Genomic DNA, 15685 nt, shown 5'->3' on the forward strand with positions numbered 1-15685 from the left:
GTTTTGAGGCATTCAAAAAACCAACACGTTTGAAATATAAGCAAAATGCTAAAATCAAGAGGACGCAAAAGACTCTGCCCCCTGTGAGGATCGAACTCACGACCTTCAGATTATGAGACTGACGCGCTACCTACTGCGCTAAGGAGGCACATGACTTAGCAGGAAGGGGAGTTCGCATATGAAGCATATATAAGTTATTGACAGCATGATCGGGGGTTGGTCGTACAGATGTATTTGTCCAAGGCTCGAGTAAAGTGTTCTTACTGAAAGAAAAAAATGCTGCAGCCTAACTCATGGAGGAGCAGTTTAAGGTCACCGCTCCCCGCTCTTTGTCAGAATGCACCACATGCCTTGTGAATGAAATAGAATTGAGGAATAGAGAAAGAAAAAAAAAGAAATAACATTGAGGACAATATAAAGAAAAAGAAACTCTCAGAACCCAGCTAAATAAAAGAACTGCGTTGGCCGGGAATCGAACCCGGGTCAACTGCTTGGAAGGCAGCTATGCTCACCACTATACCACCAACGCTTGTCCGAAACATTCAATGAGTGGTTTGTTTTTGAAGGTAAAAATGAAAGAAATTAATAACATTTTATCTTACAGGCCCAGTGCGGTCAAACATCAAAAACAATACGGAACAATAAAATAACGAGGCTGTATACAGGGGCTCCTTTTTTGGGGAAAGAACGGTTTAATGTGAACCTAACTCACAGCTATTTGTTGCCTAGACTTTACTGCAAATGACACTCAAGTGTGAGAAAAACAATACACTAATATTGCAGTTAGCCATGACAGCCTTTATAATAGAATGCTTGTGACCACACACATCTAAATATTTAGTGTAGTTTTCAGGATTCCCCCTTTCCAATAATAATGGGATTCCCTAAAAACACATCACTGACATCACCAGGCGGTAAATGAGTTAATAGACCAATAACAAAGAGTTCCAAACGGCTCTGCCAATAACAGCTAGTTTTCAGGTTTCCCCCTTTCCACTCAGACAATGCTAGACATTCCTAGCAAAATTCTTGCTTGACAAATTGCTCTTTACTAACAAGTCATTTTTGCTTATTTTGGATCATTTTCATTGAAAACAATCACAGTAAGCTATTTGATTGTTACCTAGAAATTATTTGACTGATCCATTGCTGAAGTCCCCGACAACATTTTTCAGTCGACCAAAAGCAATGTTCAGGCCAGTCGACTGTTTCAAATTTTTAAAAGTGTGTTTTTCCATATATAAACTGAATAAAATCAACTATATGTAGGCTACTGAGCTTGTCTGATGCTTTATGCATACTCAAGAGGGTGCCCTAACCGTAACCAGAAGAACAAAAGACGACACCGGGCCCTGCCCGCTGCTGATGGCCTTTGCCATTAACCCGGAAACCAGCCGCACCAAGGACACAGACTTGAACCAGGATCCTCCTGAGATGGCCTTTGCCATTAACCAGCCACCGCACCAATGTGTCAGAGGAAACACCGTACACCTGGCGACCGTGTCAGTGTGCATTGCGCCCGGCCTTCCACAGGAATCGCTAGTGCGCGATGGGACAAGAACATCCCTGCCGGCCAAACCGTCCCTAAACGAGACGACACCGGGCCAATTGTGCACCGCACCATGGGTCTCCCGGTCGTGGCCGGCTGCAACAGAGGACACAGACTTGAACCAGGATCCTGCTCTGCATTGCAGTGCCTTAGAACACTGCGCCACTCAGGAGACCAGACAACCTATCTTACCATTACTACCGATCTGCGTGCCAGTTATGGCTTTCATATGCATATTTTCGTAGAACAGTTTGATTTATTTCATATGTAAATTCTTGTATCTCAAAATCATTTTCAAGTGATGAATAAAAATGATATCTAAACCAAAATAAAAACTACACAAATCTAAAAGTCACTTCTATTGCCATTGCTAACAATGTAAAAACGGCCCATAAAGCCAACAAATAAAATCATTACAGTCTGAAGGTGAAAAAAATATCCTGATAAAAAAATCACTTTCATGGCCTTTGGAACTAAACAATGGCAACTAATCAACTCCAGCCAGATGCTTGAGCTAACAAACTTGCAACATTGTATAAAATATTTTGGCCTCAGTTTTGCCAGTTGACCACCGTATCATATTTTGGACCCTCAGACCCAGCTGTAGGCTTAATTCAGGCTATTTACGCAAGGACAAGAAGTAATCAGGTAGGCCTATTTTATAACGTTTCCACCGGATCAGAGCATGACATTTTATTATGTTTTGCTGAGTGCTTATCCAAAGGGAGAGAGCTGGAAATATTTTTCAAATAGGCTACATTGAGGAACTATTGTCATTCTCAATGGATGTAAAAACAGACTTTGTTTCCTTGCTGTTTGAGGTGAAGAAAAATGTACTTTGAGAAGCTCCACAGCTCACAAGTGGTGGTGATTAAAGACAATCAGAAATACTGTCAGATCCCCAAATGGGCACATTTATAAGCCTACATTTGCTCGCAGGCCAGGTAGCCTAGGCCTACTTCTATGGGTAATCAGGTGCACGTCCTTAAACATTATTGACAGGAGCACTCCAAACAAAACACAATGAATAAATTGACAACGCGTAAATGGAATGAAATAAAATAGAACTTGTTTCCATCCCCGCGGCTTCAGCAATGGATTGGTCCACTGAGATATGCGTCAATCAAGACGTGCCATAAATCTTTTTGGGGGGCAACTGCTCGACTACAAAACCAACAGCCTATGGACCAGTCGACTAAAAGGTGTCAGCCCTATTTTATACTGAGATAAAAACAACTGCACTAGACTTTTAGCGGATTCATTTCAAAGGGTGATTCAAATAAAATACCCAGTTGCGTTGGCCGGGAATCAAACCTGGGTCAACTGCTTGGAAGGCAGCTATGCTCACCACTATACCACCAACGCTTACCAAATATATACCAGGAGCGGTCTCTGTTTGAAAATGAAAGTAAAAGAAAACCTACATTTGACATTTGCAGAATAATAATGGGATTCCCTAAAAACACATCACTGACATCACCAGGCGGTAAATGAGTTAATAGACCAATAACAAAGAGTTCCAAACGGCTCTGCCAATAACAGCTAGTTTTCAGGTTTCCCCCTTTCCACTCAGACAATGCTAGACATTCCTAGCAAAATTCTTGCTTGACAAATTGCTCTTTACTAACAAGTCATTTTTGCTTATTTTGGATCATTTTCATTGAAAACAATCACAGTAAGCTATTTGATTGTTACCTAGAAATTATTTGACTGATCCATTGCTGAAGTCCCCGACAACATTTTTTCGAGTCGACCAAAAGCAGTTCTTTCGGCCAGTCGACTGTTTCAAATTTTTAAAAGTGTGTTTTTCCATATATAAACTGAATAAAATCAACTATATGTAGGCTACTGAGCTTGTCTGATGCTTTATGCATTACTCAAGAGGGTGCCCTAACCTAACCAGAAGAACAAAACCTTTTCCCGAATCTCCTCCTCCCGCTGCTGATGGCCTTTGCCATTAACCTGGAAACCAGCCGCACCAATGTGTCAGAGGAAACACCGTACACCTGGCGACCGTGTCAGTGTGCATTGCGCCCGGCCTTCCACAGGAATCGCTAGTGCGCGATGGGACAAGAACATCCCTGCCGGCCAAACCGTCCCCTAAACGAGACGACACCGGGCCAATTGTGCACCGCACCATGGGTCTCCCGGTCGTGGCCGGCTGCAACAGAGGACACAGACTTGAACCAGGATCCTGCTCTGCATTGCAGTGCCTTAGAACACTGCGCCACTCAGGAGACCAGACAACCTATCTTACCATTACTACCGATCTGCGTGCCAGTTATGGTTTTCATATGCATATTTTCGTAGAACAGTTTGATTTATTTCATATGTAAATTCTTCGTATCTCAAAATCATTTTCAAGTGATGAATAAAAATGATATCTAAACCAAAATGAAAACTACACAAATCTAAAAGTCACTTCTATTGCCATTGCTAACAATGTAAAAACTGCCTACATAAAGCCAACAAATAAAATCATTACAGTCTGAAGGTGAAAAAAATATCCTGATAAAAAAAAATCACTTTGGCTACACATGGCCTTTCTGCAACGAACATGAAACAATGTAGCAACTAATCAACTTGGTCCAGCCAGATGCTTGAGCTAACAAACTTGCAACATTGTATAAAATATTTTGGACCCTCAGTTTCCCCCTGCCAGTGACCTCCGGGCAGACACAGCTGTAGGCTTAATATCAGGCTATTTACGCAAGGACAAGAAGTAATCAGGTAGGCCTATTTTATAACGTTTCCACCGGATCAGAGCATGACATTTTATTATGTTTTGCTGAGTGCTTATCCAAAGGGAGAGAGCTGGAAATATTTTTCAAATAGGCTACATTGAGGAACTATTGTCATTCTCAATGGATGTAAAAACAGACTTTGTTTCCTTGCTGTTTGAGGTGAAGAAAAATGTACTTTGAGAAGCTCCACAGCTCACAAGTGGTGGTGATTAAAGACAATCAGAAATACTGTCAGATCCCCAAATGGGCACATTTATAGGCCTACATTTGCTCGCAGGCCAGGTAGCCTAGGCCTACTTCTATGGGTAATCAGGTGCACGTCCTTAAACATTATTGACAGGAGCACTCCAAACAAAACACAATGAATAAATTGACAACGCGTAAATGGAATGAAATAAAATAGAACTTGTTTCCATCCCCGCGGCTTCAGCAATGGATTGGTCCACTGAGATATGCGTCAATCAAGACGTGCCATAAATCTTTTGGGGGCAACTGCTCGACTACAAAATTCTCAGTCGACCAACAGCCTATGGACCAGTCGACTAAAAGGTGTCAGCCCTATTTTATACTGAGATAAAAACAACTGCACTAGACTTTTAGCGGATTCATTTCAAAGGGTGATTCAAACAAAATACCCAGTTGCGTTGGCCGGGAATCGAACCTGGGTCAACTGCTTGGAAGGCAGCTATGCTCACCACTATACCAACAACGCTTACCAAATATGTACCAGGAGCGGTCTCTGTTTGAAAATGAAAGTAAAAGAAAACCTACATTTGACATTTGCAGAATAATAATGGGATTCCCTAAAAACACATCACTGACATCACCAGGCGGTAAATGAGTTAATAGACCAATAACAAAGAGTTCCAAACGGCTCTGCCAATAACAGCTAGTTTTCAGGTTTCCCCCTTTCCACTCAGAAAATGCTAGACATTCCTAGCAAAATTCTTGCTTGACAAATTGCTCTTTACTAACAAGTCATTTTTGCTTATTTTGGATCATTTTCATTGAAAACAATCACAGTAAGGTATTTGATTGTTACCTAGAAATTATTTGACTGATCCATTGCTGAAGTCCCCGACAACATTTTTTCGAGTCGACCAAAAGCAGTTCTTTCGGCCAGTCGACTGTTTCAAATTTTTAAAAGTGTGTTTTTCCATATATAAACTGAATAAAATCAACTATATGTAGGCTACTGAGCTTGTCTGATGCTTTATGCATTACTCAAGAGGGTGCCCTAACCTAACCTAACCAGAAGAACAAAACCTTTTCCCGAATCTCCTCCTCCCGCTGCTGATGGCCTTTGCCATTAACCTGGAAACCAGCCGCACCAATGTGTCAGAGGAAACACCGTACACCTGGCGACCGTGTCAGTGTGCATTGCGCCCGGCCTTCCACAGGAATCGCTAGTGCGCGATGGGACAAGAACATCCCTGCCGGCCAAACCGTCCCCTAAACGAGACGACACCGGGCCAATTGTGCACCGCCCCATGGGTCTCCCGGTCGTGGCCGGCTGCAACAGAGGACACAGACTTGAACCAGGATCCTGCTCTGCATTGCAGTGCCTTAGAACACTGCGCCACTCAGGAGACCAGACAACCTATCTTACCATTACTACCGATCTGCGTGCCAGTTATGGTTTTCATATGCATATTTTCGTAGAACAGTTTGATTTATTTCATATGTAAATTCTTCGTATCTCAAAATCATTTTCAAGTGATGAATAAAAATGATATCTAAACCAAAATGAAAACTACACAAATCTAAAAGTCACTTCTATTGCCATTGCTAACAATGTAAAAACTGCCTACATAAAGCCAACAAATAAAATCATTACAGTCTGAAGGTGAAAAAAATATCCTGATAAAAAAAAATCACTTTGGCTACACATGGCCTTTCTGCAACGAACATGAAACAATGTAGCAACTAATCAACTTGGTCCAGCCAGATGCTTGAGCTAACAAACTTGCAACATTGTATAAAATATTTTGGACCCTCAGTTTCCCCTGCCAGTGACCTCCGGGCAGACACAGCTGTAGGCTTAATATCAGGCTATTTACGCAAGGACAAGAAGTAATCAGGTAGGCCTATTTTATAACGTTTCCACCGGATCAGAGCATGACATTTTATTATGTTTTGCTGAGTGCTTATCCAAAGGGAGAGAGCTGGAAATATTTTTCAAATAGGCTACATTGAGGAACTATTGTCATTCTCAATGGATGTAAAAACAGACTTTGTTTCCTTGCTGTTTGAGGTGAAGAAAAATGTACTTTGAGAAGCTCCACAGCTCACAAGTGGTGGTGATTAAAGACAATCAGAAATACTGTCAGATCCCCAAATGGGCACATTTATAGGCCTACATTTGCTCGCAGGCCAGGTAGCCTAGGCCTACTTCTATGGTAATCAGGTGCACGTCCTTAAACATTATTGACAGGAGCACTCCAAACAAAACACAATGAATAAATTGACAATGCGTAAATGGAATGAAATAAAATAGAACTTGTTTCCATCCCCGCGGCTTCAGCAATGGATTGGTCCACTGAGATATGCGTCAATCAAGACGTGCCATAAATCTTTTGGGGGCAACTGCTCGACTACAAAATTCTCAGTCGACCAACAGCCTATGGACCAGTCGACTAAAAGGTGTCAGCCCTATTTTATACTGAGATAAAAACAACTGCACTAGACTTTTAGCGGATTCATTTCAAAGGGTGATTCAAATAAAATACCCAGTTGCGTTGGCCGGGAATCAAACCTGGGTCAACTGCTTGGAAGGCAGCTATGCTCACCACTATACCACCAACGCTTACCAAATATGTACCAGGAGCGGTCTCTGTTTGAAAATGAAAGTAAAAGAAAACCTACATTTGACATTTGCAGAATAATAATGGGATTCCCTAAAAACACATCACTGACATCACCAGGCGGTAAATGAGTTAATAGACCAATAACAAAGAGTTCCAAACGGCTCTGCCAATAACAGCTAGTTTTCAGGTTTCCCCCTTTCCACTCAGACAATGCTAGACATTCCTAGCAAAATTCTTGCTTGACAAATTGCTCTTTACTAACAAGTCATTTTTGCTTATTTTGGATCATTTTCATTGAAAACAATCACAGTAAGGTATTTGATTGTTACCTAGAAATTATTTGACTGATCCATTGCTGAAGTCCCCGACAACATTTTTTCGAGTCGACCAAAAGCAGTTCTTTCGGCCAGTCGACTGTTTCAAATTTTTAAAAGTGTGTTTTTCCATATATAAACTGAATAAAATCAACTATATGTAGGCTACTGAGCTTGTCTGATGCTTTATGCATTACTCAAGAGGGTGCCCTAACCTAACCTAACCAGAAGAACAAAACCTTTTCCCGAATCTCCTCCTCCCGCTGCTGATGGCCTTTGCCATTAACCTGGAAACCAGCCGCACCAATGTGTCAGAGGAAACACCGTACACCTGGCGACCGTGTCAGTGTGCATTGCGCCCGGCCTTCCACAGGAATCGCTAGTGCGCGATGGGACAAGAACATCCCTGCCGGCCAAACCGTCCCCTAAACGAGACGACACCGGGCCAATTGTGCACCGCACCATGGGTCTCCCGGTCGTGGCCGGCTGCAACAGAGGACACAGACTTGAACCAGGATCCTGCTCTGCATTGCAGTGCCTTAGAACACTGCGCCACTCAGGAGACCAGACAACCTATCTTACCATTACTACCGATCTGCGTGCCAGTTATGGTTTTCATATGCATATTTTCGTAGAACAGTTTGATTTATTTCATATGTAAATTCTTCGTATCTCAAAATCATTTTCAAGTGATGAATAAAAATGATATCTAAACCAAAATGAAAACTACACAAATCTAAAAGTCACTTCTATTGCCATTGCTAACAATGTAAAAACGGCCTACATAAAGCCAACAAATAAAATCATTACAGTCTGAAGGTGAAAAAAATATCCTGATAAAAAAAAATCACTTTGGCTACACATGGCCTTTCTGCAACGAACATGAAACAATGTAGCAACTAATCAACTTGGTCCAGCCAGATGCTTGAGCTAACAAACTTGCAACATTGTATAAAATATTTTGGACCCTCAGTTTCCCCTGCCAGTGACCTCCGGGCAGACACAGCTGTAGGCTTAATATCAGGCTATTTACGCAAGGACAAGAAGTAATCAGGTAGGCCTATTTTATAACGTTTCCACCGGATCAGAGCATGACATTTTATTATGTTTTGCTGAGTGCTTATCCAAAGGGAGAGAGCTGGAAATATTTTTCAAATAGGCTACATTGAGGAACTATTGTCATTCTCAATGGATGTAAAAACAGACTTTGTTTCCTTGCTGTTTGAGGTGAAGAAAAATGTACTTTGAGAAGCTCCACAGCTCACAAGTGGTGGTGATTAAAGACAATCAGAAATACTGTCAGATCCCCAAATGGGCACATTTATAGGCCTACATTTGCTCGCAGGCCAGGTAGCCTAGGCCTACTTCTATGGGTAATCAGGTGCACGTCCTTAAACATTATTGACAGGAGCACTCCAAACAAAACACAATGAATAAATTGACAACGCGTAAATGGAATGAAATAAAATAGAACTTGTTTCCATCCCCGCGGCTTCAGCAATGGATTGGTCCACTGAGATATGCGTCAATCAAGACGTGCCATAAATCTTTTTGGGGGGCAACTGCTCGACTACAAAATTCTCAGTCGACCAACAGCCTATGGACCAGTCGACTAAAAGGTGTCAGCCCTATTTTATACTGAGATAAAAACAACTGCACTAGACTTTTAGCGGATTCATTTCAAAGGGTGATTCAAATAAAATACCCAGTTGCGTTGGCCGGGAATCAAACCTGGGTCAACTGCTTGGAAGGCAGCTATGCTCACCACTATACCACCAACGCTTACCAAATATATACCAGGAGCGGTCTCTGTTTGAAAATGAAAGTAAAAGAAAACCTACATTTGACATTTGCAGAATAATAATGGGATTCCCTAAAAACACATCACTGACATCACCAGGCGGTAAATGAGTTAATAGACCAATAACAAAGAGTTCCAAACGGCTCTGCCAATAACAGCTAGTTTTCAGGTTTCCCCCTTTCCACTCAGACAATGCTAGACATTCCTAGCAAAATTCTTGCTTGACAAATTGCTCTTTACTAACAAGTCATTTTTGCTTATTTTGGATCATTTTCATTGAAAACAATCACAGTAAGGTATTTGATTGTTACCTAGAAATTATTTGACTGATCCATTGCTGAAGTCCCCGACAACATTTTTTCGAGTCGACCAAAAGCAGTTCTTTCGGCCAGTCGACTGTTTCAAATTTTTAAAAGTGTGTTTTTCCATATATAAACTGAATAAAATCAACTATATGTAGGCTACTGAGCTTGTCTGATGCTTTATGCATTACTCAAGAGGGTGCCCTAACCTAACCTAACCAGAAGAACAAAACCTTTTCCCGAATCTCCTCCTCCCGCTGCTGATGGCCTTTGCCATTAACCTGGAAACCAGCCGCACCAATGTGTCAGAGGAAACACCGTACACCTGGCGACCGTGTCAGTGTGCATTGCGCCCGGCCTTCCACAGGAATCGCTAGTGCGCGATGGGACAAGAACATCCCTGCCGGCCAAACCGTCCCCTAAACGAGACGACACCGGGCCAATTGTGCACCGCCCCATGGGTCTCCCGGTCGTGGCCGGCTGCAACAGAGGACACAGACTTGAACCAGGATCCTGCTCTGCATTGCAGTGCCTTAGAACACTGCGCCACTCAGGAGACCAGACAACCTATCTTACCATTACTACCGATCTGCGTGCCAGTTATGGTTTTCATATGCATATTTTCGTAGAACAGTTTGATTTATTTCATATGTAAATTCTTCGTATCTCAAAATCATTTTCAAGTGATGAATAAAAATGATATCTAAACCAAAATGAAAACTACACAAATCTAAAAGTCACTTCTATTGCCATTGCTAACAATGTAAAAACGGCCTACATAAAGCCAACAAATAAAATCATTACAGTCTGAAGGTGAAAAAAATATCCTGATAAAAAAAAATCACTTTGGCTACACATGGCCTTTCTGCAACGAACATGAAACAATGTAGCAACTAATCAACTTGGTCCAGCCAGATGCTTGAGCTAACAAACTTGCAACATTGTATAAAATATTTTGGACCCTCAGTTTCCCCTGCCAGTGACCTCCGGGCAGACACAGCTGTAGGCTTAATATCAGGCTATTTACGCAAGGACAAGAAGTAATCAGGTAGGCCTATTTTATAACGTTTCCACCGGATCAGAGCATGACATTTTATTATGTTTTGCTGAGTGCTTATCCAAAGGGAGAGAGCTGGAAATATTTTTCAAATAGGCTACATTGAGGAACTATTGTCATTCTCAATGGATGTAAAAACAGACTTTGTTTCCTTGCTGTTTGAGGTGAAGAAAAATGTACTTTGAGAAGCTCCACAGCTCACAAGTGGTGGTGATTAAAGACAATCAGAAATACTGTCAGATCCCCAAATGGGCACATTTATAGGCCTACATTTGCTCGCAGGCCAGGTAGCCTAGGCCTACTTCTATGGGTAATCAGGTGCACGTCCTTAAACATTATTGACAGGAGCACTCCAAACAAAACACAATGAATCAATTGACAATGCGTAAATGGAATGAAATAAAATAGAACTTGTTTCCATCCCCGCGGCTTCAGCAATGGATTGGTCCACTGAGATATGCGTCAATCAAGACGTGCCATAAATCTTTTTCGGGGGCAACTGCTCGACTACAAAATTCTCAGTCGACCAACAGCCTATGGACCAGTCGACTAAAAGGTGTCAGCCCTATTTTATACTGAGATAAAAACAACTGCACTAGACTTTTAGCGGATTCATTTCAAAGGGTGATTCAAACAAAATACCCAGTTGCGTTGGCCGGGAATCGAACCCGGGTCAACTGCTTGGAAGGCAGCTATGCTCACCACTATACCACCAACGCTTACCAAATATGTACCAGGAGCGGTCTCTGTTTGAAAATGAAAGTAAAAGAAAACCTACATTTGACATTTGCAGAATGATAATGGGATTCCCTAAAAACACATCACTGACATCACCAGGCGGTAAATGAGTTAATAGACCAATAACAAAGAGTTCCAAACGGCTCTGCCAATAACAGCTAGTTTTCAGGTTTCCCCCTTTCCACTCAGAAAATGCTAGACATTCCTAGCAAAATTCTTGCTTGACAAATTGCTCTTTACTAACAAGTCATTTTTGCTTATTTTGGATCATTTTCATTGAAAACAATCACAGTAAGGTATTTGATTGTTACCTAGAAATTATTTGACTGATCCATTGCTGAAGTCCCCGACAACATTTTTTCGAGTCGACCAAAAGCAGTTCTTTCGGCCAGTCGACTGTTTCAAATTTTTAAAAGTGTGTTTTTCCATATATAAACTGAATAAAATCAACTATATGTAGGCTACTGAGCTTGTCTGATGCTTTATGCATTACTCAAGAGGGTGCCCTAACCTAACCTAACCAGAAGAACAAAACCTTTTCCCGAATCTCCTCCTCCCGCTGCTGATGGCCTTTGCCATTAACCTGGAAACCAGCCGCACCAATGTGTCAGAGGAAACACCGTACACCTGGCGACCGTGTCAGTGTGCATTGCGCCCGGCCTTCCACAGGAATCGCTAGTGCGCGATGGGACAAGAACATCCCTGCCGGCCAAACCGTCCCCTAAACGAGACGACACCGGGCCAATTGTGCACCGCACCATGGGTCTCCCGGTCGTGGCCGGCTGCAACAGAGGACACAGACTTGAACCAGGATCCTGCTCTGCATTGCAGTGCCTTAGAACACTGCGCCACTCAGGAGACCAGACAACCTATCTTACCATTACTACCGATCTGCGTGCCAGTTATGGTTTTCATATGCATATTTTCGTAGAACAGTTTGATTTATTTCATATGTAAATTCTTCGTATCTCAAAATCATTTTCAAGTGATGAATAAAAATGATATCTAAACCAAAATGAAAACTACACAAATCTAAAAGTCACTTCTATTGCCATTGCTAACAATGTAAAAACTGTCTACATAAAGCCAACAAATAAAATCATTACAGTCTGAAGGTGAAAAAAATATCCTGATAAAAAAAAATCACTTTGGCTACACATGGCCTTTCTGCAACGAACATGAAACAATGTAGCAACTAATCAACTTGGTCCAGCCAGATGCTTGAGCTAACAAACTTGCAACATTGTATAAAATATTTTGGACCCTCAGTTTCCCCTGCCAGTGACCTCCGGGCAGACACAGCTGTAGGCTTAATATCAGGCTATTTACGCAAGGACAAGAAGTAATCAGGTAGGCCTATTTTATAACGTTTCCACCGGATCAGAGCATGACATTTTATTATGTTTTGCTGAGTGCTTATCCAAAGGGAGAGAGCTGGAAATATTTTTCAAATAGGCTACATTGAGGAACTATTGTCATTCTCAATGGATGTAAAAACAGACTTTGTTTCCTTGCTGTTTGAGGTGAAGAAAAATGTACTTTGAGAAGCTCCACAGCTCACAAGTGGTGGTGATTAAAGACAATCAGAAATACTGTCAGATCCCCAAATGGGCACATTTATAGGCCTACATTTGCTCGCAGGCCAGGTAGCCTAGGCCTACTTCTATGGGTAATCAGGTGCACGTCCTTAAACATTATTGACAGGAGCACTCCAAACAAAACACAATGAATAAATTGACAACGCGTAAATGGAATGAAATAAAATAGAACTTGTTTCCATCCCCGCGGCTTCAGCAATGGATTGGTCCACTGAGATATGCGTCAATCAAGACGTGCCATAAATCTTTTTGGGGGGCAACTGCTCGACTACAAAATTCTCAGTCGACCAACAGCCTATGGACCAGTCGACTAAAAGGTGTCAGCCCTATTTTATACTGAGATAAAAACAACTGCACTAGACTTTTAGCGGATTCATTTCAAAGGGTGATTCAAATAAAATACCCAGTTGCGTTGGCCGGGAATCAAACCTGGGTCAACTGCTTGGAAGGCAGCTATGCTCACCACTATACCACCAACGCTTACCAAATATATACCAGGAGCGGTCTCTGTTTGAAAATGAAAGTAAAAGAAAACCTACATTTGACATTTGCAGAATAATAATGGGATTCCCTAAAAACACATCACTGACATCACCAGGCGGTAAATGAGTTAATAGACCAATAACAAAGAGTTCCAAACGGCTCTGCCAATAACAGCTAGTTTTCAGGTTTCCCCCTTTCCACTCAGACAATGCTAGACATTCCTAGCAAAATTCTTGCTTGACAAATTGCTCTTTACTAACAAGTCATTTTTGCTTATTTTGGATCATTTTCATTGAAAACAATCACAGTAAGGTATTTGATTGTTACCTAGAAATTATTTGACTGATCCATTGCTGAAGTCCCCGACAACATTTTTTCGAGTCGACCAAAAGCAGTTCTTTCGGCCAGTCGACTGTTTCAAATTTTTAAAAGTGTGTTTTTCCATATATAAACTGAATAAAATCAACTATATGTAGGCTACTGAGCTTGTCTGATGCTTTATGCATTACTCAAGAGGGTGCCCTAACCTAACCTAACCAGAAGAACAAAACCTTTTCCCGAATCTCCTCCTCCCGCTGCTGATGGCCTTTGCCATTAACCTGGAAACCAGCCGCACCAATGTGTCAGAGGAAACACCGTACACCTGGCGACCGTGTCAGTGTGCATTGCGCCCGGCCTTCCACAGGAATCGCTAGTGCGCGATGGGACAAGAACATCCCTGCCGGCCAAACCGTCCCCTAAACGAGACGACACCGGGCCAATTGTGCACCGCCCCATGGGTCTCCCGGTCGTGGCCGGCTGCAACAGAGGACACAGACTTGAACCAGGATCCTGCTCTGCATTGCAGTGCCTTAGAACACTGCGCCACTCAGGAGACCAGACAACCTATCTTACCATTACTACCGATCTGCGTGCCAGTTATGGTTTTCATATGCATATTTTCGTAGAACAGTTTGATTTATTTCATATGTAAATTCTTCGTATCTCAAAATCATTTTCAAGTGATGAATAAAAATGATATCTAAACCAAAATGAAAACTACACAAATCTAAAAGTCACTTCTATTGCCATTGCTAACAATGTAAAAACGGCCTACATAAAGCCAACAAATAAAATCATTACAGTCTGAAGGTGAAAAAAATATCCTGATAAAAAAAAATCACTTTGGCTACACATGGCCTTTCTGCAACGAACATGAAACAATGTAGCAACTAATCAACTTGGTCCAGCCAGATGCTTGAGCTAACAAACTTGCAACATTGTATAAAATATTTTGGACCCTCAGTTTCCCCTGCCAGTGACCTCCGGGCAGACACAGCTGTAGGCTTAATATCAGGCTATTTACGCAAGGACAAGAAGTAATCAGGTAGGCCTATTTTATAACGTTTCCACCGGATCAGAGCATGACATTTTATTATGTTTTGCTGAGTGCTTATCCAAAGGGAGAGAGCTGGAAATATTTTTCAAATAGGCTACATTGAGGAACTATTGTCATTCTCAATGGATGTAAAAACAGACTTTGTTTCCTTGCTGTTTGAGGTGAAGAAAAATGTACTTTGAGAAGCTCCACAGCTCACAAGTGGTGGTGATTAAAGACAATCAGAAATACTGTCAGATCCCCAAATGGGCACATTTATAGGCCTACATTTGCTCGCAGGCCAGGTAGCCTAGGCCTACTTCTATGGGTAATCAGGTGCACGTCCTTAAACATTATTGACAGGAGCACTCCAAACAAAACACAATGAATAAATTGACAACGCGTAAATGGAATGAAATAAAATAGAACTTGTTTCCATCCCCGCGGCTTCAGCAATGGATTGGTCCACTGAGATATGCGTCAATCAAGACGTGCCATAAATCTTTTTGGGGGGCAACTGCTCGACTACAAAATTCTCAGTCGACCAACAGCCTATGGACCAGTCGACTAAAAGGTGTCAGCCCTATTTTATACTGAGATAAAAACAACTGCACTAGACTTTTAGCGGATTCATTTCAAAGGGTGATTCAAACAAAATACCCAGTTGCGTTGGCCGGGAATCGAACCTGGGTCAACTGCTTGGAAGGCAGCTATGCTCACCACTATACCAACAACGCTTACCAAATATGTACCAGGAGCGGTCTCTGTTTGAAAATGAAAGTAAAAGAAAACCTACATTTGACATTTGCAGAATAATAATGGGATTCCCTAAAAACACATCACTGACATCACCAGGCGGTAAATGAGTTAATAGACCAATAACAAAGAGTTCCAAACGGCTCTGCCAATAACAGCTAGTTTTCAGGTTTCCCCCT

At 41.8% G+C, this 15685-nt stretch overlaps 9 non-coding genes across 9 annotated transcripts; all 9 read right to left on the bottom strand.

The window, feature by feature from the left end:
* Positions 1-75: 75 nt before the first annotated feature.
* trnam-cau lies at positions 76-148 on the bottom strand. Its single transcript has one exon. It is a non-coding gene; the product is annotated as a tRNA-Met (tRNA).
* Positions 149-457: 309 nt separating this feature from the next.
* Positions 458-529, bottom strand: trnag-ucc. Its single transcript has one exon. It is a non-coding gene; the product is annotated as a tRNA-Gly (tRNA).
* Positions 530-2842: 2313 nt separating this feature from the next.
* trnag-ucc lies at positions 2843-2914 on the bottom strand. The gene has a single exon. It is a non-coding gene; the product is annotated as a tRNA-Gly (tRNA).
* Positions 2915-4933: 2019 nt separating this feature from the next.
* trnag-ucc lies at positions 4934-5005 on the bottom strand. The gene has a single exon. It is a non-coding gene; the product is annotated as a tRNA-Gly (tRNA).
* A 2022-nt stretch (positions 5006-7027) lies between these two features.
* On the bottom strand, positions 7028-7099 carry trnag-ucc. Its single transcript has one exon. It is a non-coding gene; the product is annotated as a tRNA-Gly (tRNA).
* Positions 7100-9124: 2025 nt separating this feature from the next.
* trnag-ucc lies at positions 9125-9196 on the bottom strand. Its single transcript has one exon. It is a non-coding gene; the product is annotated as a tRNA-Gly (tRNA).
* Positions 9197-11221: 2025 nt separating this feature from the next.
* Positions 11222-11293, bottom strand: trnag-ucc. The gene has a single exon. It is a non-coding gene; the product is annotated as a tRNA-Gly (tRNA).
* Positions 11294-13318: 2025 nt separating this feature from the next.
* trnag-ucc lies at positions 13319-13390 on the bottom strand. The gene has a single exon. It is a non-coding gene; the product is annotated as a tRNA-Gly (tRNA).
* Positions 13391-15415: 2025 nt separating this feature from the next.
* trnag-ucc lies at positions 15416-15487 on the bottom strand. Its single transcript has one exon. It is a non-coding gene; the product is annotated as a tRNA-Gly (tRNA).
* Between the last annotated feature and the right edge of the window lie 198 nt (positions 15488-15685).

The sequence above is a fragment of the Oncorhynchus tshawytscha genome, linkage group LG28, assembly GCF_018296145.1.
Source record: "Oncorhynchus tshawytscha isolate Ot180627B linkage group LG28, Otsh_v2.0, whole genome shotgun sequence".
In the NCBI taxonomy this organism is placed as follows: domain Eukaryota; kingdom Metazoa; phylum Chordata; class Actinopteri; order Salmoniformes; family Salmonidae; genus Oncorhynchus; species Oncorhynchus tshawytscha.